The sequence below is a fragment of the Bradysia coprophila genome, unplaced genomic scaffold (genome assembly GCF_014529535.1).
Source record: "Bradysia coprophila strain Holo2 unplaced genomic scaffold, BU_Bcop_v1 contig_75, whole genome shotgun sequence".
In the NCBI taxonomy this organism is placed as follows: Eukaryota; Metazoa; Arthropoda; class Insecta; order Diptera; family Sciaridae; genus Bradysia; species Bradysia coprophila.
Genome location: NW_023503989.1, coordinates 109,041 through 135,457, shown reverse-complemented (window position 1 = coordinate 135,457; position 26,417 = coordinate 109,041). Strand labels below are relative to the sequence as shown.

General features: G+C 36.9%; 1 long non-coding RNA gene across 1 annotated transcript; it reads right to left on the bottom strand.

Moving 5' to 3' along the window:
• Positions 1–3,196: 3,196 nt before the first annotated feature.
• LOC119084528 lies at positions 3,197–22,459 on the bottom strand. The gene is made up of 3 exons (XR_005089082.1): positions 22,449–22,459; positions 10,982–10,986; positions 3,197–3,418 (listed from the first exon to the last, which is right to left on the bottom strand). It is a non-coding gene; the product is annotated as an uncharacterized LOC119084528 (long non-coding RNA).
• Positions 22,460–26,417: the final 3,958 nt, after the last annotated feature.

Below are 26,417 nucleotides of genomic sequence, written 5' to 3'. Positions count from 1 at the left end.
TTGCATCCTACACAAAAACAATGTTCAGCAACTTTGTTCTACTCGTCAATACCTTTCATTTGATATATCACAAGCATTTATTGCGTGCGTATTTCGGTAGATATCGTCGAAAGACTGAAAAACACCTATAGGGCCCTAGCTCTGGAAGGGCCGACCCTACCATGCCCATTTTCGAACTTGACCTTACTTTTGTCGATACCAATCGGGGAAAAAAAGAATTTTGAAAAAAGGTTGTGATTTGCTCAAGCTAGAGGGGTCACGGACGGACGGACGGACGGACGGACGGACATTTTTTTTATTGCGGATTCGTAGTCTATGAACATAACCAAATGCTTTGCCCTTACTGTCTGCTTCCAATTCGACGTGTTACAAACGGCATATTAATCTTATAAGCCCCCAGTACTTCGTACGGGGCTAAAAACACTTAGGGCCGAGTAACGACCTTTAAGCCCTCCCAACAAGCCCACGTTGCATCTTACCCAAAACCAATGTTCAGCAACTTTGTTGTACTCGTCAATACCTTTCATTTGATATATCACAAACATCTATTGTGTGCGTATTTCGGTAGATATCGTCGAAAGACTGAAAAACACCTATAGGGCCCTAGCTCTGGAAGGGCCGACCCTACCATGCCCTTTTTCGAACTTGACCTTACTTTTGTCGATACCAATCGGGGAAAAAAAGAATTTCCAAAAAAGGTTGTGATTTACTCAAGCTAGAGGGGTCACAGACGGACGGACGGACGGACGGACATTTTCAGCCCCTAAAATTACATCGTAAACTTTTGTTTTATACTTGAGAAGTACTTCGTACGGGCTTTTGTAATTGCGCTAAGCGCAATTTTAAAGATGAACACTTACAGTTAATTTGCAAAAATAGGCAATAATGTCAAGTACGCAATAAGGTTATGGAAGCACTTTGATAACGGACGAATAAGGGTTACGGGCTTATTAGGGCTACGGTCGTATAATGGTTTCGGGCAAAATAGGTTTACGGGTAGTACGGGGCTCAGTCGCAGCAAACGCTCCGACTGTTCTGATGCATTGTTTTAAATTAAAAAGGAAAATGTTCCATTGACTGGTCACTTTCCAATTCGATGCTAGTCGGCTTTACATCCTAGAGATGGTCGTAACCATCTTACAAATCCTGCATACTAGAAGTCTTGCGCCTATTCAAAATACTTCCGAACGTGTGCCCTTGCATGTTCAGCACTATTTTTTTTTCACGTGCCTTGATCTTGAGCAACACACTTTCAATTTCAACAGTCTCATTGACATGACACTCGCTCTTCGTTAATGATGCAGTCGAAATCAGTTGTTGTGAGACTTTCCATTGCAAAAAAAGTCGAGAAATTGTCAATCTATAAAAATACAGACTTAATTTTCACAAAATATATTTTTTGTGACTGATGCCACAACTGACATGTACACCCAAAAAATTATTTATCTGTCTAGAACGATAATAGAGAACGTTAGCTAAACGGCCGCTAACGCTAATTTCCAACGCTAAATCCCCCGCTAACGCTAAAATCAACGGTAATCCCCTGTCAATAAATGGCACCATTGTGAATGCATACACATAGACGACGAAATTTTCGATTTATTTTCATTTATTATTATAAAAGGTCGTCCGGATCAATATTTTATTACTGCAATCCGTAGATCTAATTTGCAGGAAGGCAGCGACATCCTCAACTACACAACAAACACGTGGTTAACCTGCAATTGAAACACATGAAATTAATTTTGTGATTATTACTTCCACAATGTGATCGGATCAATATTTTATCAATGCAATTAGTAGATCTGACTTGTAGGAAGCCAGCGGTATTAAGCTGGAAAAGTTTTATTCACTTTTGATTGCAATAAAACGTTTTACGAATGACATTTTCCAACTGCATGTTCGTCGTGTGGAGGATACTATTTGTAACATTAAAAAGAGAATAAAAAACGTTTCCAGATCTACTAATTCCATTGATCCATTGATTCCATTAATCCGATCACATTGTGGGAGTAATAATCACAAAATTATTTTCAGGTGTTTCAATTGCAGGTTAACCACGTGTTTGTTGTGTAGTGGAGGATGTTTGTCGTCGAACAGCGCATTGTAAAGTGAATAGATTTTTTCCAGCACAGTGTCGCTACCTTACTGCAAATTAGATCTACGTATTGCAGTAATAAAATATTGATCCGGATGACCTTTTAAAATAATAAATGAAAAATAAATCGAAAATTTCGTCGTCCATATGTATGCATTCACAATGGTGCCATTTATTGACAGGGCATTACCGTTGATTTTAGCGTTAGCGGGGTTTTTAGCGTTGGAAATTAGCGTTAGCGGCCATTTAGCTAACGTTCTCTAATCTCGAGCTTATCCCTCTAGGGAGTTTTTGTTTATCTCGATATATCTGTTCTCGACAGATAAAATATGATATGCACCTATTGCCAGACTGTTATTTTGACGTGTAGGCATTATGGCCCACGCCTTCGGCTAAGGCAATAATCTCCTACACGTCAAAATACCAATCTTGGCAACAGGTGCATAATATATATTTCAACACAGCTGAACATTTTTTTGGAGGCGGGACAAGTACAAATGTGTAACATAGCAGTATAAACATACAACTAAAATGCGTTAATATTCAGCTGAGCAGGACATCATTCTCATCTATCTTGTACATAGTATAGCTCAATAGACAATAATACTGTTCAAACCGTGTAATCTACATTTTCATTTTTTGGCAACAATTGTTATGTCCGTAAATCCAGTTAAGTTAGAGATAATCAATGCATTTTCTACGTGACGTCTATAAAAGTAACCGCCGGTAAACAAAATTTTATTAACCGGTAAACGGTAAATGGCAGTACCGGTTATTTACCGGTTATCATGGGCGCGCGTTAGCATAGCGCCCGTGACGCAAGTCCTATTACTAGAAAAAATTTCAAATTTTTTTTTTGTCGTAGACTGCAGAACCATATACACAGCAAATATGGAAGTTCTACAATTCAACTCCAAATGACTCCAAATTAGCTTTAAAAAAAACTAGGCGTCCGTACGAGTTCAACGAGCTATCACACGTTCTTGTAGCTTAAAATTTGGCCACGCAATAAATCTTCCAGGAAGCCCCATTTCCATACATTTTGATCAATTTCAGTACTTTAAACGAAATGAAAAAATCCTACGTTACTTTGTTAGTCCGTCCGTCCGTCCGTCCGTTCGTGTTTCCTATCTTCTAAAGTCTTCTTTAGAATTTCTTGAAATTTTGGGAGTAGATTCTAGTCGTCATTCTAAGACATTCCAGAAAAAAAAATTGGGTGGAACGGGCCTCGTTTGGGAGCTAGGTCTCCTCGAAGTTCCCATATAAGCCCCATATAAGAACACCTTCAAGTGTGTGTGTGTGTGGATGTGTATGGTAGAACTTTGTTCGCTTTTGCACACCCCCCCTGAACAAAAATAAAGTTTTACCGAAAATGCACCCAAAAATTGATTGCTGTTCTGAATAGAGCCTCCCCACCCCATACATTTTTTTTCTTAGTTGTATGGGGTTGGGGTAGCATCTGGTCCAGCTTAACGGACCATCGTTTTGAACTCCCCTCTATTCAGAACAGCAATCAATTTTAGGGTGTATTTTCGGTAAAACTTTATTTTTGTTCAGGGGGGGTGTGTTTAGTAAGCTCTGCTCACCTCAAATTTTTTTCCTAAATTTATTATTTTTTAATTTTTTTAATTTTTTTAATTTTTTTAAATATTTCAAAATTTTCAAATTTTTCAAAATTTTCAAATTTTTCAAAAATTTTTAAATTTTTCAATTTTTTTAAAATTTTCAAAACTTTTCTAATTTTTCAAAATTTTTTCTAGTTTTTCAAAATTTTTCTAATTTTTCAAAATTTTTTAAAGTTTTCAAATTTTCTAAAAATTTTAAAACCAGATTCAACATTTTTCAAAATTTTCAAATATTTTACATTTTTTAAAATTTAAAAATGCAACGGTTATTGCTTTTTCGGATGGAAGATATGGAGGATAAAAATTGCGACCAAATAACAACAGAAAATCAAACCAAACTTCCAAAACAACTGATATCAGTCAAAAACACTCAAGGAGTAAAAGTGACGAAAGTCCCTATGCATACTTCCAAAACAACTGATATCGCTGTAGGTGACGCATTCTGCGCTTGTACACAAAAATTGTCAAAGCAAAAATTAAGCCAAAAAAATTCTAGAAGAAAAATTTTATCAAAAAAATTTTGCGTCACAAGTGGCAGACGTTGAGGAAAGTACTATTAAGAAAATTGTTAAAATAGGGAAAAATACGTTCTGAAAGAATGTACAAATGAAAAGTAGCCGAATCATCTGCCACTTTGTGACGCAAACTTTTTTTGGTAAAATTTTTCTTCTAGAATTTTTTTGGATTAATTTTTGCTTTGACAATTTTTGCGTACAAGCGCAGAATGCGTCACCTACAGCGATATCAGTTGTTTTGGAAGTATGACCAGGGACTTACGTCACTTTTACTTTTTGAGTGTTTTTGACTGATTAACTTACCGGTTACATTCCCTAATCGTAAGACAGTTGTTCTTTATTACTTAAGTTGTAAAATTTAAATAAACAAGGCATCAGACTTAGCCCCGTATAACCCGTAATCCAATTTCGTCCGCAACCATTATACGTCCGTAGCCCTAATAAGCCCGGAACCCTAATACGTCTACAACCCTCTAATGCGTATGTTACCAAAATGCAAGTCAAGTTGCGCATTGTCAAATTTACTGAAACTGTTGCATAGCGCAATTACGAAAGCCCGTACCTTTCAAATAAAACCAACAATTTACGACATTATTTTAGAAACCCAAAATTTTTTGCCAACTTTCCATAGGGTATTCAATTACCTCTCAAATGAAACAAAAACAAGCAAAATCGGTTGAGATTTACTCGATTTATGTGCAAAAAGCACTTAGGGCCTTAGTGCAAGGGCCCAAATTTGAAACTTTTTTTGCCATCATTCTATTCGTCATTCAATTATCTCTCAAATGAAACAAAAACTAGCAAAATCGGATGAGATTTACTCGATTTATGTGCAAACAAGGCATCAGAACAGTCGGAGCGTTTGCTGCGACTTAGCCCCGTACGACCCGTAATCCTATTTCGTTCGTAACCATAATACGTCCGTAGCCGTAATACGCCCGGAACCCTAATACGTCTACAACCCTCTAATGCGTCTGTTACCAAAATGCAAGTCAAGTTGGGCATGGTCAAATTTACTGAAAGTGTTCATTTTTAAAATTGCGCATAGCGCAATTACGAAAGCCCGTACGAAGTACCTCTCAAATAAAACCAACAATTTACGATATTATTTTCTATTGGGTATTCAATTATCTCTCAAATGAAACCAAAACTAGCAAAATCGGATGAGATTTACTCGATTTATGTGCAAAAAACACTTAGGGCCCAATAGCGGCCTTAGTCCAAGGGCCCAAATTTGAAACTTTTTTCGCCACGTTCTTTTCGGTATTCAATTACCTTCCATAAAAAACTAAATCTAGTAAAATCGGATAAGATTTACTCGATTTATGTGCAAAAAACACTTAGGGCAGAGTAGCGGCCTTAGTCCAAGGGCCCAAATTTGAAACTTTTTTCGCCACGTTCTTTTCGGTATTCAATTACCTTCCATAAAAAACTAAATCTGGCAAAATCGGATGAGATTTACTCGATTTATGTGGAAAAAACACTTAGGGCCGAGTAGCGGCCTTAGTCCAAGGGCCCAAATTTGAAACTTTTTTCGCCACGTTCTTTTCGGTATTCAATTACCTTCCATAAAAAACTAAATCTGGCAAAATCGGATAAGATTTACTCGATTTATGTGCAAAAAACACTTAGGGCCGAGTAGCGGCCTTAGTCCAAGGGCCCAAATTTGAAACTTTTTTCGACACGTTCTTTTCGGTATTCAATTACCTTCCATAAAAAACTAAATCTGGCAAAATCGGATGAGATTTACTCGATTTATGTGGAAAAAACTCTTAGGGCCGAGTAACGACCTTTGAGCCCTACCAACAAGCATGGGCAGCGTTCGGAAAACTCAGACTAATTTTCAAAAGCAAAATGAATAATAGTCTGAAACGCAAAGTTTTCGACACTTGTGTCCTTCCAGTGCTCACTTATGGAGCGGAAACGTTAACTTTAACAAAAGCATCCGAAGATAAATTGAGAGTGACACAAAGAGCCATGGAACGGAGTATGCTTGGAATAACACTCAGAGACAGAATGACGAATCAATGGATTCGACAACAAACCAGGGTCGTTGATGTCATGGAAAGAATAGCATCTCTGAAATGGAGCTGGGCGGGACATATTGCAAGAAGGACAGACGAACGTTGGACCAAAAAGATCATGAACTGGCGACCATATAAAAGACGAGCTATAGGTAGACCACCAGAGAGATGGACAAACGGAATTAAGAATATTGCAGGTACAAACTGGCAGCAAATGGCAATGGATCGTACGAAATGGAAAGAAGTTGGAGAGGCCTACATCCAGCAGTGGATAGAAACAGGCTGAAAAAGAAGAAGAAGAACAAGCTCGCGTTGCATCCTACACAAAAACAATGTTCAGCAACTTTGTTCTACTCGTCAATACCTTTCATTTGATATATCACAAGCATCTATTGCGTGCGTATTTCGGTAGATATCGTCGAAAGACTGAAAAACACCTATAGGGCCCTAGCTCTGGAAGGGCCGACCCTACAATGCCCATTTTCGAACTTGACCTTACTTTTGTCGATACCAATCGGGGAAAAAAAGAATTTTGAAAAAAGGTTGTGATTTGCTCAAGCTAGAGGGGTCACGGACGGACGGACGGACGGACATTTTTTTATTGCGGATTCGTAGTCTATGAACATAACCAAATGCTTTGCCCTTACTGTCTGCTTCCAATTCGACGTGTTACAAACGGCATATTAATCTTATAAGCCCCCAGTACTTCGTACGGGGCTAAAAACACTTAGGGCCGAGTAGCGGCCTTAGTCCAAGGGCCCAAATTTGAAACTTTTTTCGCCACGTTCTTTTCGGTATTCAATTAGACTCCATAAAAAACTAAATCTAGCAAAATCGGATGAGATTTACTCGATTTATGTGCAAAAAACACTTAGGGCCGAGTAGCGGCCTTAGTCCAAGGGCTCAAATTTGAAACTTTTTTCGTCACGTTCTTTTCGGTATTCAATTACCTTCCATAAAAACTAAAACTAGCAAAATCGGATGAGATTTACTCGATTTATGTGCAAAAACACTTAGGGCCGAGTAACGACCTTTGAGCCCTCCCAACAAGCCCACGTTGCATCTTACCCAAAAACAATGTTCAACAATTTTGTTCTACTCGTCAATACCTTTCATTTGATATATCACAAGCAGCTATTGCGTGCGCATTTCGGTAGATATCGTCAAAAGACTGAAAAACACCTATAGGGCCCTAGCTCTGGAAGGGCCCCGACCCTACCATGCCCATTTTCGAACTTGACCTTACTTTTGTCGATACCAATCGGGGAAAAAAAGAATTTTGAAAAAAGGTTGTGATTTACTCTAGCTAGAGGGGTCACAGACGGACGGACGGACATTTTTAGACCCGTACGAAGTACTGGGGTCTTATGGGTTTACGCATACGTTTGTAACACGTCGAATTGGACTCCCTGAGTAAGGGGAAACCTATTGTGGTTGTCTAGAGATGCCAAATCCGCGAAAAAAAAAATGTCCGTCTGTCCGTCTGTCCGTCTGTCCGTCTGTCTGCACGATAACTTGAGTAAAACGCATCCGATTTTGAAAATTCTTTTTTTTCCCGTTTGGTAAAGTCAAAAGACAGGCTAAGTTCGAAGATGAGTGATTTTGGATCGACCCCTCCCGAGCTGTGGCCCAATAAGTGCTTTACGGTTTTTCGAAGATATCTCCGGACATTTAAACGTTAAACTTGTAAGTGATACGTCAAATAAAAGGTATTTACAATACCGATCGACAAAAAAAAAAGTTTATGGAAATCGGATGACCGACTCGTGAGTTAGACCCCTTGGTGTGGAACAGGCACAGGGCGGCAAGCAGTTTTTGCTTGTAGGTCGGCCACATTTGAACATATTTCGTCTGTTTTAGCTTTATTAGATAGGTATTGACCGTACCAATCAGGGAAAAAAATTTTTATGAAATTATGTTCTCCGGAGCGTGAGCTAGGTCTCTTGGAGTGAGCTCTTATCTGGCTACTCGGAAGTACAGTGAACGTGGTGTATTTTGACAATATCTCGAGTAAATTTTGACCGAATTTCATGAATTTTTTTTTGTTTGAAAGGTATTAACGAATGTAAAGCGTCGGTACTATTTCCGGTCTCCTAACAAAATGGCTGCCGGCGGCCATATTGGATTTTAGTAAAATAGAAATATCTTGGGAAAAATGATACTTAGAGAGTTTCTGTTAACATGGAAATAATTTGTTATGTGTGTGGGGTTTCAGGGATTCCATATACGGACATCTATATATACCTATATACAGCTATATTGAGCTATATACAGGCATATAGAGCTATATAATAGCATATATTTATCTGTGAAATGTTTATTTATAGTGAAATATAGTTAAATATAGCGGTATATAGCTGTTTAAATAGGAATTTATGAAATTTGTCTTCGTACGGGGCTGTCTATATTGCCTCCGGCAATTTAGTTGTATATGATAACAAGGCAAAGAGTGGATAATGTAAGTGATTTTAAAGGGAGAATAGTTTTTCAGCAGAGAAGAAAATGAAGTAAGAGAAATGAAGAGTTTCACATTAAAGGCTTTTGATACGAATAGGTGTTTCGTACGGGTCGGCGTTAGCTATGTTTTTTGTCGGATTTTCATATTTTCACAAAAATCAGAAAAAATAACGTTCAAATCGACATATACTCCATAGAAATGGAATGCCAATTATAAAGTCAATAGAAATGTTACAACATAACAACATTATATCCGTAATGTTAAATCCATATATGCATTGATTCAACACACGACTTAAGTGTACAGAGCCATTAGTGACACTTAAAAACTATTTCGAAAACGACTATCAATGAAGAACCTCCAGCAAATTCATAGGATCATAAGTACAATTAAACGAACGTTCAACATAAAACTCTCAACTCATCAGATGGATTTATTTCTAAGTGCGTTGTTATTTAAACTAATGTTCCAAGTCGGATGGTATATGGTATGCAATATGTAGATTTGAGAAGAGTAAATCGAAAAAATTATTTTCTTTTTTATTATGTTTTCGGTGTGATAAGAGCTGTTAATTTATGGGTATGAGATGCAAACTGGATTAAAACAAGGCATCAGAACAGTCGGAGCGTTTGCTGCGACTTAGCCCCGTACGACCCGTAATCCTATTTCGTCCGTAACCATAATACGTCCGTAGCCGTAATACGACCGGAACCCTAATACGTCTACAACCCTCTAATGCGTCTGTTACCAAAATGCAAGTCAAGTTGGGCATGGTCAAATTTACTGAAAGTGTTCATTTTTAAAATTGCGCATAGCGCAATTACGAAAGCCCGTACGAAGTACCTCTCAAATAAAACCAACAATTTACGATATTATTTTAGAAACCCAACATTTTTTGCCAACTTTCTATTGGGTATTCAATTATCTCTCAAATGAAACAAAAACTAGCAAAATCGGATGAGATTTACTCGATTTATGTGGAAAAAACACTTAGGGCCGAGTAGCGGCCTTAGTCCAAGGGCCCAAATTTGAAACTTTTTTCGCCACGTTCTTTTCGGTATTCAATTACCTTCCATAAAAAACTAAATCTAGCAAAATCGGATGAGATTTACTCGATTTATGTGCAAAAAACACTTAGGGCCGAGTAGCGGCCTTAGTCCAAGGGCCCAAATTTGAAACTTTTTTCGCCACGTTCTTTTCGGTATTCAATTACCTTCCATAAAAAACTAAATCTAGCAAAATCGGATGAGATTTACTCGATTTATGTGCAAAAAACACTTAGGGCCGAGTAGCGGCCTTAGTCCAAGGGCCCAAATTTGAAACTTTTTTTGCCATCATTCTATTCGGCATTCAATTATCTCTCAAATAAAACAAAATCTAGCAAAATCGGATGAGATTTACTCGATTTATGAGCAAAAAACACTTAGGGCCGAGTACCGGCCTTAGTCCAAGGGCCCAAATTTGAAACTTTTTTCGACACGTTATTTTCGGTATTCAATTACCTTCGATAAAAAACTAAATCTGGCAAAATCGGATGAGATTTACTCGATTTATGTGGAAAAAACACTTAAGGCCGAGTAACGACCTTTGAGCCCTTCCAACAAGCTCGCGTTGCATCCTACACAAAAACAATGTTCAGCAACTTTGTTCTACTCGTCAATACCTTTCATTTGATATATCACAAGCAGCTATTGCGTGCGTATTTTGGTAGATATCGTCAAAAGACTGAAAAACACCTATAGGGCCTTAGCTCTGGAAGGGCCGACCCTACCATGCCCATTTTCGAACTTGACCTTACTTTTGTCGATACCAATCGGGGTAAAAAAGAATTTTGAAAAAAGGTTGTGATTTGCTCAAGCTGGAGGGGTCACAGACGGAGGTACTTCGTACGGGCTTTCGTAATTGCGCTATGCGCAATTTTAAAAATTAACACTTTCAGTAAATTTGACCATGCCCAACTTGACTTGCATTTTGGTAACAGACGCATTAGAGGGTTGTAGACGTATTAGGGTTCCGGTCGTATTACGGCTACGGACGTATTATGGTTACGGACGAAATAGGATTACGGGTCGTACGGGGCTAAGTCGCAGCAAACGCTCCGACTGTTCTGATGCCTTGTTTTTATTGCGGATTCGTCATCTATGAACATAACGAAATGCTTTGCCCTTACTGTCTGCTTGAAATTCGACGTGTTACAAACGGCATATTAATCTTATAAGCCCCCAGTACTTCGTACGGGGCTAAAAACGATGTTGCCGAACCAAATCTCTGCACATTAATTTCAATTTTTTATTGAATTCTGTCCAAAACGAAATGGTTTTGTTATAACATTTACAATATCTGCCATATTATCATATGCCATGTATAAACAAGTTGAATTGATGTAGTGAATATAATTTAAATATTTTTAGCCCCGTACGAAGTACTGGGGGCTTATAAGATTAATATGCCGTTTGTAACATGTCGAATTGGAAGCAGCCAGTAAGGGCAAAGCATTTGGTTATGTTCATAGATGACAAATCCGCAATAAAAAAATGTCCGTCCGTCCGTCCGTGACCCCTCTAGCTAGAGTAAATCACAACCTTTTTTCAAAATTCTTTTTTTCCCCGATTGGTATGGACAAAAGTAAGGTCAAGTTCGAAAATGGGCATGGTAGGGCCGGCCCTTCCAGAGCTAGGGCCCTATAGGTGTTTTTCAGTCTTTCGCCGATATCTACCGAAATACGCACGCAATACCTGCTTGTGATGTATCAAATGAAAGGTATTGACGAGTAGAACAAAGTTGCTGAACATTCTTTTTGGGTAAGATGCAATGTGGGCTTGTTGGGATGGCTCAAAGGTCGTTACTTGGCCCTAAGTGTTTTTTGCACATAAATCGAGTAAATCTCATCCGATTTTGCTAGATTTAGTTTTTTATGAAAGGTAATTGAATACCGAAAAGAACGTGGGAAAAAAGTTTCAAATTCGGGCCCTTGGACTAAGGCCGCTACTCGGCCCTAAGTCGTTTTTGCACATAAATCGAATAAATCTCATCCGATTTTGCTAGTTTTTGTTTCATTTGAGAAATAATTGATAGCCGAATAGAATGATTGCAAAAAAAGTTTCAAATTTGGGTCCTTGGACTAAGGCCGCTACTCGGCCCTAAGGGTTTTTTGCACATAAATCGAGTAAATCTCATCCGATTTTGCTAGATTCAGTTTTTTATGAAAGGTAATTGAATACCGAAAAGAACGTTGCGAAAAAAGTTTCAAATTTGGGCCCTTGGACTAAGGCCGCTACTCGGCCCTAAGTGTTTTTTCCACATAAATCGAGTAAATCTCATCCGATTTTGCTAGTTTTTGTTTCATTTGAGAGATAATTGAATGCCGAATAGAATGATGGCAAAAAAAGTTTCAAATTTGGGCCCTTGGACTAAGGCCGCTATTCGGCCCTAAGTGTTTTTTGCACATAAATCGAGTAAATCTGATCCGATTTTGTTAGTTTTTGTTTCGTTTCGTTTGAGAGATAATTGAATACCGAAAAGAACGTGGCGAAAAAAGTTTCAAATTGGGTCCCTTGGACTAAGGCCACTACTTGGCCCTAAGTGTTTTTTGCACATAAATCGAGTAAATCTCATCCGATTTTGCTAGATTTAGTTTTCTATGGAAGGTAATTGAATACCGAAAAGAACGTGGCTAAAAAAGTTTCAAATTTGGGCCCTTGGACTAAGGCCACTACTCGACCCTAAGTATTTTTTGCACATAAATCGAGTAAATCTCATCCGATTTTGCTAGATTTAGTTTTCTATGGAAGGTAATATAATACAGAAAAGAACGTGGCGAAAAAAGTTTCAAATTTGGGCCCTTGAACTAAGACCGCTGCTCGGCCCTAAGTGTTTTTTGCACATAAATCGAGTATATTTCATCAGATTTTGCTACTTTTTGTTTCGTTTGACAGATAATTCAATACCGAAAGAAAATTGGGATAAAAAAAAGTTGTAAATTCGGATTCCTAAGATTACATCGTAAACTTTTGTTTTATACTTGAGAAGTACTTCGTACGGGCTTTTGTAATTGCGCTAAGCGCAATTTTAAAGATGAACGCTTACAGTTTACAATTTGCAAAAATAGACAATGATGTCAAGTACGCAATAAGGGTTACGGGCTTATTAGGGCTATGGACGTATAATGGTTTCAGGCTAAATAGGTTTACGGGTCGTACGGGGCTCAGTCGTAGCAAACGCTCCGACTGTTCTGATGCCTTGTTTTTTCTGAAAGTTCGTGAGTGGCTTTTAGATTTTATGTCTTCATCAAGTTCATGCATAAATAAAAATTGAGAAAAAAATCCATAATAGTTAATGCCAGTCCATATTCATGAAGTGTATGTCGAAAGTTTTCTATTTTTTCTCTCCCAAATCTTTTTCATGTCTTGTTTTCTTCATGTTTTATGATTCAGTTCAGACGAACGAACCATAAACAGTCCCTTTCAATTTTAGATGGTAAACGACGCATAATTTCACATAACAAAAGAGCTCATAAAAAGCAATGCATAGTCGCGTGGAACTATTCTTATAGTCAAAACACACAAGCAATGACAAATATTTGTTATGGGTACTCCAGTACGAAAATAAACTGCAACAAAGTGTCCATAAAAATAATTCAATTGGTAAATATTTTCAAAACTAATGTTAAAACAAGGACACAAATGGTCCCGTTGATACTAACTTATGTGCTAGTCGCAACATGACTTCTTGTCCTTGTGCCCTGTGATAAACACCCCAAAAATATCAGACCAATAAATGGATTTTCAACGAAGCGATCATTTTAAATTAAAAACAGTTTTGTTACACCTCACTTTAAGAAGAAAAAAAAGACATAAGCTGCAATGCTGCATAGAATATATTGAAAAAAGGATCTTCTCATGTTTGTTAATTTTATTTGTCTCAGGTACAACGATCGTTGATGCATGCTAAAAACATATAAATTTGTAGATGTAGTAAACCTTAAAAAATTCTCAACAAATGCAAAGAAAGAACTGTGAACTGCTTGAATGGAATTTTCGTATGAGAGCGTGAATGTGGTGCAAATCGACCTTCTTTTACTGCGGGTGATAATTTAACAGAAAAACTTCGGGTTTCTTTTATATAACGACGCATGTGCATTTTTTATTTTATGGCATTTTTAGCTGAATGGACCCACGGCACACAATGAGTTAGTCCAATACCCTCTCTAGCAACCAAACTACTTTTATTAAGGTGGTGAAAGAATCAAGTATCCTTTGGAATTAACATGTACATTACAGCGTAGTCACTCAAAATGTAGAATTGGTTTTGTAGAATACAAAGAAATAAGGTGTGAATTTGACACAGAGAGCTAAGAGTTTGGTTGCTAGAGAGGGTATTGGTTAGTCATTCTCACAAAGTTAGGTTTTTTAAGTTTTACTTGACTTATATGTCTTTCGGGTGATTTGTTGCGGTTCTGTCGTAATTTCGTTCCGTGCGGTGATTGAAATGTTCGTTCCTTCGGATGCTTTTAATTACTTTGGAATTGATTTACTTTCACGACTGTAGAGGTAAAATTATAATTTCAGTTAGCATGCAACGCTACATGCATATTCTCGAGTAATTAAATTTCCGGAAGCCATGAAGTCGGTAACGACGAAAAAAAATGTAACATTTTTCGAAGATGTCTAACATTTGACTCTTAGAAAACGTCTTAGTACAACGATGATCCCTTCTAGTTCCTTTAGTTTTCTTTTTTTAGAAGATGCTAAGCCGCAGTTGGTGGTTTCCAAAAACTTATTCAAAAGTTGTTTTTTTACAATATATCCAGCGCGCAAAATCGGGAACTCAAAAATGAAATGGTGTGTTCATTTAAAAGTTGACTCGCGGAATTTATGATTAGCTATTGAGAATATAAGGCATTCGATGATCCCTTTCTTATAAATTTAATTTGAGTGGTAGAACGATAGAATCTAATAATACCTTTTATACAAACCTAATCCCCAACACAATTAAAGCAACCATTTCGAACATTATTAAAAACAAGGCATCAGAACAGTCGGAGCGTTTGCTGCGACTTAGCCCCGTACAACCCGTAATCCTATTTCGTCCGCAACCATAATACGTCCGTAGCCCTAATAAGCCCGGAACCCTAATACGTCTACAACCCTCTAATGCGTCTGTTACCAAAATGCAAGTCAAGTTGGGAATTGTCAAATTTACTGAAAGTGTTCATTTTTAAAATTGCGCATAGCGCAATTACGAAAGCCCGTACGAAGTACCTCTCAAATAAAACCAACAATTTACGACATTATTTTAGAAACCCAAAATTTTTTGCCAACTTTCCATTGGGTATTCAATTACCTCTCAAATGAAACAAAAACTAGCAAAATCGGTTGAGATTTACTCGATTTATGTGCAAAAAGCACTTAGGGCCGAGTAGCGGCCTTAGTGCAAGGGCCCAAATTTGAAACTTTTTTTGCCATCATTCTATTCGGCATTCAATTATCTCTCAAATGAAACAAAAACTAGCAAAATTGGATGAGATTTACTCGATTTATGTGCAAAAACCACTTAGGGCCGAGTAGCGGCCTTAGTCCAAGGGCCCAAATTTGAAACTTTTTTCGCCACGTTCTTTTCGGTATTCAATTACCTTCCATAAAAAACTAAATCTAGCAAAATCGGATGAGATTTACTCGATTTATGTGCAAAAAACACTTAGGGCCGAGTAGCGGCCTTAGTCCAAGGGCCCTAATTTAAAAAAAATTTCGTCACGTTCTTTTCGGTATTCAATTACCTTCCATAAAAAACTAAAACTAGCAAAATCGGATGAGATTTACTCGATTTATGTGCAAAAAACACTTAGGGCCGAGTAGCGGCCTTAGTCCAAGGGCCCAAATTTGAAACTTTTTTCGCCACGTTCTTTTCGGTATTCAATTACCTTCCATAAAAAACTAAATCTAGCAAAATCAGATGAGATTTACTCGATTTATGTGCAAAAAACACTTAGGGCCGAGTAACGACCTTTGAGCCCTCCCAACAAGCCCACGTTACATCTTACCCAAAAACAATGTTCAGCAACTTTGTTCTACTCGTCAATACCTTTCATTTGATATATCACAAGCAACTATTGCGTGCGTATTTCGGTAGGGCCCTAGCTCTGGAGGGGCCGACCCTACCATGCCCATTTTCGAACTAGACCTTACTTTTGTCGATACCAATCGGGGAAAAAAAGAATTTTGAAAAAAGGTTGTGATTTACTCTAGCTAGAGGGGTCACGGACGGACGGACGGACGGACGGACGGACATTTTTTTTATTGCGGATTCGTCATCTATGAACATAACCAAATGCTTTGCCCTTACTGTCTGCTTCCAATTCGACGTGTTACAAACGGCATATTAATCTTATAAGCCCCCGGTACTTCGTACGGGGCTAAAAATTGTGACGCGTATAAACTAACCATTTCCCATCGGCGATGTTCATCAAACTTTTAATAAACATTTATCATCACACATTGCAACTAATTCAAAAAAAAAACATTTCAAATGAAACAACAGATGTTTATTAAAACACAATTCAAAATGGAAAATGCAGTTGTTGTAGAGGAAACATGATTCAGTTGTAGTTTGTGTGTAGTTTCTGATGTGACAAATAGTCATTTGTGTACCTGTTTTGGACGATTGATTTTAGGCAATTTCGCGGATTGTAGGCCGAACGAAGTGAGGTCTACAAGCGAAAGTGCCTTAAATCAACCGTCCCAAACAGGTGCACATGTGAGTTTTCATGCAGAGGGCCGGAAACCCGAGAAAATTCGAAAAATTGCCCTCATTTTCGGCCCCGAAGCATGAAAATAACTATTTTTTGATACCAACATCGAAAGTTGATACTTTCGCCCTCGAAATCCGGGGCGAAAGTAAAAAAATGCATGTTATGTGTTTGAGCGGGGAGAAAGAAAGAATACATAAAGCGAAAGTCAATATACATAATGCGAAAGTCGACTACATAATGTAATAGTCGACTCTTGTCAATAAGTGTACTGCGATCAAAATTGAAATATAGCGTGCGCCAGTGCTCTTATTGAAATTAACATACGAAGTTGATACTTTTTTCATGCTTCGGGGCCGAAAATGAGGGCAATTTTTCGAATTTTCTCGGGTTTCCGGCCCTCTGCATGAAAACTCACATGTGCACCTGTTTGGGACGGTTGATTTAAGGCACTTTCGCTTGTAAGCCTCACTTCGTTCGGCCTACAATCCGCGAAATTGCCTAAAATCAATCGTCCAAAACAGGTACACAAATGACTATTGTTGCTGAATGATTTGTTAGTTATTTGTTAATTTTTGTGTGTGTTGTTGTTGTGATGGCTAAATAATTAAATTTTTGATATACCAGGGGGCTGCCGCCCCCTGGACCCCCGCATTTTCTGGCTAAATTCCTTCATATTTCAACATTTTGTTCTGCTGTTTGCGATACGTATCAACTTTCGATGTTGGTATCAAAAAAAATAGTATGAACGACTCGGGGCAAAAGTAAAAAAATTCAACCTGTGCGATTGAGGCCCTTGCCTTCGGCGCGGGCATCAACTCTCGCACACGGTTGAATTTTTTTACTTTCGCCCCTTGTCATTCAATGTACTAATATATCACTTCATCGTAGTGAATGTGTGTGCTTTGACACTACGTAATGATGAAATAGAAAAATAAATAATGAAAAAAAAGTTTTTGTAGTACCTATTTTACATCGGCTACGCATATATACCTAACCTACCCACTCTCCATTTCAACAGAAATGAAAAAGAAAATCATTTTGCCAATTATATATTGCAGTTTGTAGGGATTGCTTTTTGAATTTCATTCCGACCGATGGTACAGTATTTATATTCCTCTTGTCTCTGTGTCATGTTCCTTGTGTGTCATGTTTTCTATATTACCATGCCATAATTATATATTGATAAACGACGCAATTACGGTAGTTGAACCCTTTTGTCAGCGCATTTGAGTCATTTCAAATAGTGCTCTTCATTGAATGGATCAATGTTAATAGGTTTGCGCAGAGAGCGCCTTAAATATACCGAACTAAGGAAATATATTTCCAATTGAAATGAATTTTGCAAGTTGAATATTTTATGTACTATACCGGGATCAGTGGGAAAACGGGGTTCATTTACTTTTATTAGACATTATAAGATTAATAATAATTTAAATTAAAAATATATTTAAATGACTCTGTAATTACATATTCCTTTGACATAAAATTTTTGATATGATGGTGAGTTTTCCATTGATCAGTGGAAGCATTACGTCATGACAATGTAATTGCTAATGCACCATCAATTGAAAGAATAAAATGACAATAGAAAGGTTAGTTAAAAGGCGATTTAAAGAGTATATTGTTCGATTTGAGATTTTGAATATTTATATGGTTCGAACAATAGGATTTCCTTTTCAGAGAATCCAAAAGAAAACGGTGATCTGAGTATATAAGCTGATAGTTGTTTAACTTGGTATTGTGGTATTAAAATAGTTGAAATAGGCAAAAACCACACCGAAAAAAAATTAATTTGGACCACACGTGCCATACGAACTTGATTTACTTACGCACGTATGAAAATTTTATGCAGGCAGACCGAAAATGTTAGACTCAACACTCAACAAAGATATATAATAAATCTTTATAATAAAGTCGACATATCGAACCACTTAAATAGCACCCTACGCGATAAATTTTCTTCAACTCAAAAGATCTGGAACACATCGTGTTCAGTAGTTCATACACCAAGTGCCTTTTCATTTTATCGATTCTAAAATTAACTAACATCAGAGTTTTTACTTTTGTAGCTTCTGTGTTCAAATGTTCTAATCAGAAGATCATAGTTTTTAGCTGTGAACTAAATTCCCCCTGACAGACACGAGTTTACTATATATTCAACCCCTTTTTTCCAAAATTTTTTTGATTATTAGCATGACTATTGTGTACCCGATAAAATACCAATATAAATCATTCGTTAAAAAAAACCTTGATAAAAGTCAAAGTAAAAATGGTAAAAGTTCTGTATTAACCCTCTGTGCCACGCAGTATACCAACAATATAAAATAAAAACTCAGAAAAGTTCTTATGTGTTATATTGTTTGTTGATTTTCGTTACACATCATTCGCTAGTCGTAATATCATATCATAAGCCATATATTTTACGACCTACGAACTCACAGAGCCCCTTTATTTTCTGTATTCTTGAACGTTGGTTTACAATAATCGTGTATATGCGTATAGTTTCGAAAAAAATCTTCTACATTAAAAATGAGGTGCATACATGAGTTAAACAGTTAATTTATTAGATATAGAGGTGTCGGTTTCAAAGAAAAGGAATATTTTCATAATAACAGTTTAGTGTTATATTTGACACAACGTTCATGAAAAATATATGACTTTGGTTTTTCGTATGGAACATAGAGACCTAACACTGTAACTAACACATGTTATGTGGGAAACAGGGTATTGTTGATGTTGAATATTCTGAAATTGGGTAAATAAAGGATTTTTCCTAATTCTTAAATTTATTTCAGGTAAAGGAAGAAGGTCACTTTATAAAGTGATTTTGGTTGTATATCTTTTTTACGTGTAAGGCAATAAAAATTGTTGAGTTGCTGAATGAAGATTAAAAAAACTTGCATTGACTTCTTTGAATCGACCATAAATTTGATAACAAAATTAATTTTTTTAAGAAATTTCAAGATTTCTGGATTTTGTCGTCATTTTATTTTAACCTTTTTAATTCAACATTTTTATGGTCTTCTCGATTTTGTACTAGGACCACTCTCAGCTGAGTGATAAAATGTTAAAATTTTGTTGGATTCGACTCGGTGATAAATGCTTGTTTTGGAACATGATGTGTATTGTCAGCTACGGATCTAGTATAGTACCTAAACCGTTAATCATTCTGTTGTACATATAACAAGTTTTAATATGTCAACAGTTTCAAGTCAATCCTAATATGTAACATCAGATTTTCCACTAATTGCAGACGGTAACACTAACGTTAATCGCTAAATGTTTGAATGGTGGACTGTCATCCAAAAAATTATTAAATTGTCATTCGACAGATTTTGCCCAAACACAATGCCAGAGTGTAGCGCATGATCTCAGGACTCCGAAAAATCAATTAGGTTTTCAATCTGCTGTGCGATAAGACTTTGAAAATTCATTTTTTTCTGATTGATGACGTCATAATTTGAAAGTCTTATCGCACAGCACTCTAGCATTGTGTTTGGTCAAAATCCGTCGAATTAATTATGAGTCAAAAACACTCAAAGAGTAAAAGTGACGCAAGTCCCTGGGCATACTTCCAAAACAACTGATATCGGTGTAGCTGACGCATTCTGCGCTTGTACGCAAAAATTAAGCCAAAAAATTCTAGAAGATAAATTTTACCAAAAAAACTTTGCGTCACAAAGTGGCAGATGATTCGGCTACTTTTCATTTGTACATTCTTTCAGGATGTATTTTACCTATTTTAATAATTTTCTTAATAGTACTTTCCTCGATTTGAATAATTTGAAAAATTTGAAAATTTTGAAAATTTAAAAAATTTGAAAAGTTTTGAAAACTTTTGAAAAATTAGAAAAATTTTCAAAAATTTGAAAAATTTGAAAAAAAAAATTTGAAAAATTTTATAAACTTTTAAAAAATTTGAAAAATTTGAAAAATTTTTAAAAATGTTAAAAATTTTGAAAACGTGTTTAAATTTTGAGAAAATTGTAAAAATTTGAAAACTTTTATAAATTTGAAAATTTTTATAAATTTTAAAAAATTTGAAAAATTTTATAAAGTCGGAGCATTATAATTTGATCGATTCTACTCATTTAATTCATTTTTAAATAATTGTAGTTTTCGAAGAAATCATTTCGAAAACATTACAGTATAAAAGCTTAGACACGTGCATTTGAACGGATTACCCGCAGGTATACGGCAAGTAAACAGCTCTAATGCGCATGTGTAAGCTTTTATACTGTAATGTTTTCGAAATCATTTCTTGAAAAACTACAATTATTTAAAAATGAATCGAATCGATCAAATTATAATGCTTCGACTTTAAATTTTAAAAAAATTGAAAAATTTTAAAAATTTAAAAAATTTTGAAAAAAATTAAATTATTGAAAATTTTCAAAAATTTTGAAAAACTTTAAAAAATTTAAAAAATTTTGAAAACTTTGAAATAAAGTCGAAGCATTATAATTTGGTCGATTCTATTCATTTTTAAATAATTGTAGTTTTTCAAGAAATCATTTCGAAAACATTACAGTATAAAAGCTTACACATGCGCATTAGAGCTGTTTACTCGCGATACACCTGCGGGTAATCCGTTCAAATGCACGTGTCTAAGCTTTTATACTGTAATGTTTTCGAAATGATTTCTTGAAAAACTAGAATTATTTAAAAATGAATTAAATGAGTAGAATCGATCATATTATAATGCTCCGACTTTATTTTGAAAAATTTTAAAAAAATTAAAAATTTACTTCTTCTTCTTCTTCTTTTTCAGCCTGTTTCTATCCACTGCTGGATGTAGGCCTCTCCAACTTCTTTCCATTTCGTACGATCCATTGCCATTTGCTGCCAGTTTGTACCTGCAATATTCTTAATTCCGTTTGTCCATCTCTGGTGGTCTACCCATAGCTCGTCTTTTATATGGTCGCCAGTTCATGATCTTTTTGGTCCAACGTTCGTCTGTCCTTCTTGCAATATGTCCCGCCCAGCTCCATTTCAAAGATGCTATTCTTTCCATGACATCAACGACCCTGGTTTGTTGTCGAAACCATTGATTCGTCATTCTGTCTCTGAGTGTTATTCCAAGCATACTCCGTTCCATGGTCACTCTCAATTTATCTTCGGATGCTTTCGTTAAAGTTAACGTTTCCGCTCCATAAGTGAGCACTGGAAGGACACAAGTGTCGAAAACTTTGCTTTTCAGACTATTATTCATTTTGTTTTTGAAAATTAGTCTGAGTTTTCCGAACGCTGCCCATGCAAAACCAATCCTACGTCTTATTTCTGCAGTTTGGTTGTCCAGACCTAACTTTAGTTTATGTCTTAGATATACATAGCTGTCGACTCGTTCAATGACAGTGTCACCAATTTTGATTTCTCTATCGTCCCCGATGTTGGTCATGACTTTTGTTTTCGATAAGTTCATCTTGAGGCCAACTTTGCTTGCCTCTTCACTTAGCTGTTGTAGCATAAGCTGAGCCTGACCTAGATTCGCTGCTATCGGTACAATGTCATCAGCGAAGTGGAGATTGCTCAGGTACTCTCCATTTATCTTTATTCCCATTTTACTCCAGTTTAACTTCCTAAAAATACTCTGCAGAATCGCCGTGAATAATTTCGGTGAAATGGTGTCACCCTGCCTTACACCTCGGCCGATTCTGAATTTCTCCGTGCTCTTATGAAGTTTTACACATGAAGTAGCATTTTTGTACACATATCGAATTGTATTGGAGTACCTTGAGTCTACTCTACATTCGTCTAATGCGTCCAATATCGACCATGTTTCCACTGAATCGAAAGCTTTTTCGAAGTCTATGAATAGCAAGACCATGTCGATGTTGTATTCACGACTCTTCTCAATAAGCGTTCTCATCACCTGCAAATGGTCGTTTGTGCTGAAACCAGATCTGAAAGCAGCTTGTTCAACAGGTTGGTAGAAGTCGAACTTGTTAGTGTTCCTCTTCGTAATGATTTTCATAAACAACTTGTAGAGTGTTGACAATAGGCTTATGGGCCGGTAATTTTCCAGCTTTGTTATGTCTCCTTTTTTATGCAGCAATGTAATTACCGCATTTTCCCAGGCTTCTGGTACTTCTTCCCATTGGAGACATTGATTAAACAAAGCCGTGATTGCCTTTAATAAGGAGTCTCCACCTAGTTTAATGGCTTCCACTGGAACACCATCTTCTCCGGAAGACTTTTTGTTTTTATCTCGGCTACTGCGGCCTAGACTTAATCAACAGTTATATCGGGCATATCCTCCGATCCCACGTTTCTTATTATTGGTCTATCTTCGGTTTCTTCTGTTGGACTCTGTCTTGCTGAAGAAAACAAATTCTCATAAAATTCTGTTGCAATGTTTAATATCGCATTTCGATCCGTTTAGATCGTTCCTGTTTTGTCTCGTAATTTGAAGATTTCTTTTTTGGCGTTTGTCATTTTTCTCCGTAGGACTTTAATATTGCAGTTAGCTTCAATTATGTTTTGAGCCAATTGGACATTATATTTTCTTTCATCTGATCTCCTTGCTTTGTTGATACTTTTAGACAAGTTCCGGTATTCCACCGAATTTCGTCCTCCGTTTTTTACCAACTCTGCTCTGCTTGCGATCAGGTGTAATGTTTCACTGCTGAGTTTTGATTCTTTCCCTTGGACGGATTTGCATTCGGATTTCATGAAACCCATTACTGTATCGACGATTTTGGTATTCAATTCGTCCAATGTTTCACATTGATTGTTGACGTTATCTAATTCGGCAGTCATTTTGTGTGTAAAGCCGTTGTACGTCAATCCTTTCACTTTTTTGAACTAGTTGTGATCGTTGAAATCTGGTATTTAACGTGACTCTTGCACGAACCATTCGGTGATCACTACCTGTTGAAAAATTGTTTAGGACCGTTTTAGCTACTAGGTTAAGCTTCTAAAGGACGTCCTTTAAAAGACGCCAATAACCTTTTTCTCAGATAGGTTCAAAAGAATGGGCAAAGCTTTATGGAAAAGAATGTTCAAAAAGAGTAACACTACCCCGTCGGACACTGTGCACTTTGATAGGCACTGTGGTCCCGGTACGTGCAGAACGGGTCAGAGCTCGGGGATTACCGGGGGCGAGCAAAGTAATGCTTTCATACTCACCAACCCGCAGTAGCAAGCGTGGTGTTTTAATGCTAAAAACCTTCAAACGAAGCCAAAACGAATTATACATTGCCACATATAATGCCAGAACATTGTCGTCAAGACAAAAAATGCAAGAAATGGAAGAAGAACTAAAAAAGATAAAATTGGATGTTGTGGGAGTGAGCGAAGTGAGAAAACCTGGAGAGGAATGCAGGAAATTACAATCAGGGCATACATTCTTCTACCGAGGAAGTGACAGTCAGATGCTGATGCGCGGTGTCGGATTGTTCATAAACAAGCGGTGGTCGGATCGCATAACTCACACGAAAAGCATATCCGATCGAGTGATATACGTAAGCCTGAAGATAAGTAACAGAAACAGTGTCAAATTAATTCAGGTTTACTCACCCACATCCACCCATGATGACGAAAAAGTAGAAAGATTCTATGAAGATGTCGAGAAAGCTCTGGACGAAAATATCTAATCGGTGATTTCAATGGGAAGCTGGGAAAACGAGAAGAAGACTCCGAAGTTTCTATTGGTAGTATTAGCAACGACCAAAGAAATGAGCGTGGAAATACTTTACTCAACTTCCTACAGCAACACAATTTGTACTCAATGAAAAATTTACAAAATTTACAAAATTAAAAAAAAATTAAAAAATTTTATAAATAAAATAATTTAGGAAAAAAATTGAGCTGAGCAGAGCTTGCCAAAAGCCAACAAATTTGTTCTACCATACACATCCATACACAGAACTTGAAGGTGTTCTTATATGAACTTCGAGGAGCCCTAGCTCCCAAACGAGGCCCGTTCCCCCCAATTTTTATTCTGGAATGTCTCAGAATGACGACTAGAATCTACTCCCAAAATTTCAAGAAATTCTAAAGAAGACTTTAGAAGTTAGGAAACACGGACGAACGGACGGACGGACTAACAAAGTAACAGAGGATTTTTTCATTTCGTTTAAAGTACTGAAATTGCCAAAGTTTAAGCTACAAGAACGTGTCCCGGGTAAAAATGTCGGACTCATGAGACCACGAAAAAAGTATTCTCAACGGTCTCATTTCGGTCTAAAAATGGTTAGTAGTCTCAATGCAGTCTCAATTTTTTTTTTTTTGTGTGATGAAACTTTTGGATGAACAAATTGTCATTTTCGAGATCTATTGAGTCCGAATGAGAAGTCTCTTTTCGAGTATTTTTTGATGGAATTGTCGAGACTAAGTGAGCAGTCTCACAGTGGATAAGTTTACAGACCGCATGAGACCGAATGAGAAGTCTCTTTTCTGGTATTCTTTGACGGAATTGTCGAGGCTAAGTGAGCAGTCTCACCGTGGAAAAATTTTCAGATCGCATGAGATCGAACGAGTAGTCTCTTTTCGAGTATTTTATTCGATTGCTGAGACCGACTGAGTGGTCTCATTTGAAGAAATCAAGGAAAATATTTTCGTCAAATGAGACCCCTCAAATGGCAGCAAATGGCAATGGATCGTACGAAATGGAAAGAAGTTGGAGAGGCCTACATCCAGCAGTGGATAGAAACAGGCTGAAAAAGAAGAAGAAGAAGAAGACCCCTCAACCAGTCTCAGAAATCGAGGAAAATATTTTCTCCAAATGAGACCCCTCAACCAGTCTCAGAAGTCGAATTAAAAAAAAACTTTTAATGAGACCCCTCAACCAGTCTCAGAAATCGGAAAAAATATTTTCGTCAAATGAGACCACTCAACCAACCTCAAAAAACGAAGAAAAAGTTTTCTTCAAATGAGACCACTCAACCAACCTCAAAAGTCGAAGAAAATATTTTCTTCAAATGAGACCACTCAACCAACCTCAAAAGTCGAAGAAAATATTTTCGTCAAATGAGACCACTCAACCAACCTCAAAAGTCGAAAAAAATATTTTCGATAAATGAGACCACTCAACCAGTCTCAGAAATCGGAAAAAATATTTTCGTCAAATGAGACCACTCAACCAACCTCAAACGAGCCATCAGAACAGTCGGAGCGTTTGCTGCGACTGAACCCCGTACAAACCCGTATATCTATTGCGTACGTGACCCTAGTGCGTCTGTCACCCTACTTTGACCGTAAGCCTATTGCGCCGGTTAATGTAGTTAAAGTAAAATCATTATGTAATGTGTATATCTTACAAATTGCGCATAGCGCAATTACGAAGCCCCGTACGACGTTCCTTTCAAATGAAACAAAAATTTCAAATCGCCCTAAAATTTTATTTTTTTGAAGGGCCTAGTATCGGCCTCAGTCCGAGGACCCAAATTTAAAATTTTTTTCAACTATATTCTATTCGGCCTTTGATTACCTTCCAAATGAAACAAAAATTACGAAAAATGGATGAAATTTAGTCGAGTTATATGTAAAATACGCATAGGGCCCTAGTATCGGCCTCAGTCCGAGGACCCAAATTTAATATTTTTTTCAACTACATTCTATTCGGCCTTTGATTACCTCCCAAATGAAACAAAAATTACGAAAAACGGATGAAATTTGCTCGAGTTATATGTAAAATACACATAGGGCCCTAGTAGCATTTCACTTCTAAGGCCCTAACTCACGGTCCACTCACCCGATTTAAAAAAACTTTTTTTCCTGGATTGGTATTGACAATACCTATCATTTGCCGTGTCATTTACATTTCCATCGTTTATTTTGCCATAAATATCACCAAAAGACCTTAAATCACTTTGGTGGCTCTAACTCACGAAGGGCCGACCCGAATATGCCCATCTTCGAACTCTGCCTCACTATTTCGACTATCTTTCAGGGAAAATTTTTTTTTTTTTGAAATCGGATTTGATTTACTCAAGATATCGACGTGACAG